The 4,041-nt window shown below is 33.4% G+C and overlaps 1 long non-coding RNA gene across 1 annotated transcript; it reads left to right on the top strand.

Moving 5' to 3' along the window:
• Positions 1 to 697: 697 nt before the first annotated feature.
• LOC308642305 lies at positions 698 to 3,677 on the top strand. Its single transcript, XR_014020525.1, has 3 exons — positions 698 to 903; positions 1,472 to 1,593; positions 3,562 to 3,677. It is a non-coding gene; the product is annotated as an uncharacterized lncRNA (long non-coding RNA).
• Positions 3,678 to 4,041: the final 364 nt, after the last annotated feature.

Genomic DNA, 4,041 nt, shown 5'->3' with positions numbered 1-4,041 from the left:
AGTAAGGTATAGATAATTTAAATGATTGGAGCTTACTGGACATCCAAGGTCAAAATGACATTTCTTTGGAAAATATCAACAATAAACTTATCTTAAAATGAAGTTACTGAATTATTTGTTCAAATATAATGTGACTACATGTATTATCAAAAATTGTCCACTATGTTAACAAAAAACACAGAGCAGTTTTGGAACAAAATAATAACTTTTTTTTTTTACATTCTACCAAAGAGAAAAGTAAAATTTTAGGAAAGCCTATTTACAAAATGTGAATATTTTGCTAAAAAAAAAAAAAAAAAAAGTCCTGTGTTACAACAGTACATAACTAAATTGGAAGGAAACAGCAGTTCCCTGGTGTTACAAAGGACAAGTTGCACAAAGGCTGGTGTTTCTGTACAAAGACAGGATCCCAGTTCAGTTGTTTGGATTTATTTTAAAATTTACAAACCACATTTAAGCATGATGTAAATACAAATTACAGTTTGTCAGTGTTACATGCGCATTGGATTGTGAAAGAAAAAAATGCATTTGAAAAGTTGCAGATAGGATCTCAAGCCACACTGAATTTCAAATGACATCCAATCCAAATGGCTCTTAACTCTTGACTCCTCATAACTTCTCAGGCTGTTGGCCATTTAACCTTTGTCCAAACACCTCCAGTGTGGAACAGAATAAGTGAACGTGGTAAGGAGAAAGGTTCAAGTTTCTGTTCCTGAAATGATTTAATCTTAATTTTCATCAGGTCCACATCATATACTGTGACATTCCAGTTGCAAAACAAAGAATCCATCACCTGCTCACAGGAAATGATGCTGAGATGTCTGAGCAGGAGCCTGCAGACATGTGGACAAAGATATCATCTCATGAAGCATTTTGTAAGGATGAAACAGAGGAGTTGCAAAGGTATTTTAATGAGTTATGAATTTATAGACAAATTCTTGGAATTACATGTTTATCATTCATTAGTTACTAAAATATTGCTTTGTACATAAAGTCATAGCTTTCAATACATCCTATGTTACAGGAGATTTTAATAAAGAAGAAACAATTTAATGAAATATTTGAAAGTAAAACAAGGATAGGAATAATATTTTGAAATTTGAGTTATATTCCTCTGCCTTTTTGACATGCATTTCCAAAATTCCTGTAAAGAAGTCTCTCTGTATATTAATTTGATTTTACATCAATATTAACTCTTTCAATGTGAATTTAATTTTCAAAATCTGGCAATATAAATTCATGACTATTGGAAGGATCACCTTGTCCTAACATATCTGAAGATACAGAAATGGTATTTCCTAAGGAGTAATGTGACCCCAAATTTTCCAACTTATTTTATTTAACATGTTACACTTTCCACTACTCAGAAGACTCTAACTAAAAATGTCAAAATGTAATCATTGTGATACTTAACAGCATCCTGACTTTCTACAGTATGATGTTAATTATTTTGTGGCAATTTTTTTTTCAGAATGACTCTGATGCCCAAAACTTATTTGCTTTATCAAGACCTAAAGCAAATAACACTGGATTGCATTATAAAAGGAAAACTTCCCAAATTAATCATTGCAGACAGCCCATCACCACAGATAGGTGAGTAAATAATTTGTGATGTTAATTTTGCATTTTTAAAGTAAATATATTTTCTATGAACTTTTTTTTACATACTGACTTATATGGGCTACTATGGAAAACACATTTGTTAAAATTTAAAGTATTTAAAGAATAAAATTGGCTTTAATTTTTCATTCACAAATATTTAGAGAATGTTTTACTGTGTACCTCTTACTATTTATGTTAATAAGCTTTATAAAAGTGTAATTTGCATTCACAAAAATGAATCTATTTTCAGTGTTCAGTTCAATGGATTTTAATAAATGCATACACTTATGTAACCATCATCATAGTCAAGACATAGCATTTTTTTTCCTCCAAAATGTTCTTTACCTTCATCCTCCTCTGGAAAATCATTAATCTACCATATGTTACAAGTTAGTCTTGCCCATTCTGGAATTTTATATAAATGAAATTATTATAGTATCCATTATGGAGTTAGTAGGTACTTTTTTATATCTGGCTATGCTTTTTTGTGCTCACCCAGCATAATATTTTCTGAGATTTTATCCATAGTTCCTGTATTTCAACAGCTCATCTCTTTCTATTGTTGAGTGCTCCTATACTATAGATAGACTGGGTACACCACAGTTCGCTTCCCTATTCAACTATTGCTAGAATATTTTGCTGGCTCTCAGTTTTATGCTCTTATGAACAAAGTGTTGTGACTATTGGTGAATATATGTTTGTACAAACATGTTTTTATTTTTGTTAATAAGTATTTAAAATTGGATTGCGAGATCATGTGGTAACCTTGGGTTTAAATCCCAAACACATTTTAAAACTCCAAACTGCAGGTAATAACAAAACATGAGAGCTAATATTTCTGTTCTCCCTAAACTTGCCTGCCAACTTAGTTGGACTTACATAATAAAATCATCCAGTTTCATATATGTATATGTATATATGTATACATAAATGTATCCATACATGTAATATCTGAATAATAAAATACTAGACTAACATAACCTTGATTTTTAAATTTTGAATTTAAATATAAGGCATACTAATTTTCTATTGCTTCAAATGAATTACCACAAAATGGCAATTTCTGGGAATCATGATTCTAGTTACAACTGAGTTTAGTTCTCTGCTCAATGTTTGATAAGACCTGATGAAGGTGTTGACCAGGAGCCATTCCTTTCTAGAGTTTGGGATTCTTTTCTCCCAAGTTCAGGCGGCTGCTGGCAGAAATGAGCTTGTTGTGGTTGTAGGAATGAATTCCCCATTTTCTTGCTTGCTGTCAGTTGGGGGTTGAGCTCAACTGCTAGAGGTTGCTCCTGGTCCCTTGCCCCAGGCTCTATCCCAACATAGCAGATTGGTTCTTCAAGGCCACTATGAGAAAATCTTTTATTTCAGTAAGAGCCCCAGTCAATTTTTTAAAAGGCTCACCCGTTTTGGCCAGGTATACTCAGGGTAATCTCTCTTTAATCAACTCTAAATCGATTGAATAGGGATCTTTAATCATATGTGAAAATTCCTTTGCAATAAGATGTAACATAATCTTGAGAGCTATACCTGTCATAATCATAGCCCTGCCCACTCAAGGAGAGGAAATCATGCAGGTCATAAAGGGCCAGTATCTGGGAAGTCGTAGTATAATTCCACCTACCATACAAGGCAATAGAGCCAATCTATTCAAGTGTGTTTACTCCTCTCTCTCCACTCCTTCTCTTAAATTGAATGGCCATATATTTACAAACTGAGCAAGAATGATTATTTTGTCAAACAGGGGGCTGGAACTTCCATTACTCTAGGATCCTGCTGCATATGTTCTTGTTCACTTTACAGGTTGTACATTGAATCATTTCAAGGCAACCACCTAAGAAAAATGCTTTAAAAAAATCAAAATACAATGATTTGCTTTTTTTGTTGTTTACCTGAAAATTATTAAAATGAGTTTAAATCTCAGGCATCTCCTACTTTAATGATGCTGTCCTCCTTTAGCACCAGGCAAATATCAAGAGACACCACTTATTCTGGATGATCCATAGGCTGCAGAAGAAATATCAGAGGAGCTAAAAGAAGACTGGAAGGATGAACCAATAAAGAACTACTCTCCCTCCCTTATTCTCATTCCCTCCCTGTCTCAAATGTAAGCCAGCCCACCTTCTTCTTAATTGGAAGGGTGTAAGGTGCTTTGGCCCATAGACAAAATCCTTAATATTCACCTGATATGAAATCCTAAAGAGTATCTAGTCAGTTCCCGTCAGATCCAAGAGAACCGTTTATCCCAAACCAAATTATACACACTGGTAGAGATTTGTATGGCTCCTCTAATCTATCCAACTCATCAATTTAATTTTAGAGTTTTGAATAAAATCAGATGCTTTCCTTGTTCATCTTCGTATCTCTTTTTTCTTCTGGTTTGGGGATAAACTTCGAATGTTGTGTGTGCTAAAGAGAAAGAGCTTCCAAAGAAATCTG

The sequence above is a fragment of the Spermophilus citellus genome, assembly GCF_964194105.1.
Source record: "Spermophilus citellus genome assembly, chromosome: 2".
NCBI classification, from domain to species: Eukaryota; Metazoa; Chordata; class Mammalia; order Rodentia; family Sciuridae; genus Spermophilus; species Spermophilus citellus.
Note: the sequence above shows the minus strand (reverse complement) of the source record. Positions and strands in the feature narration are given on the sequence as shown.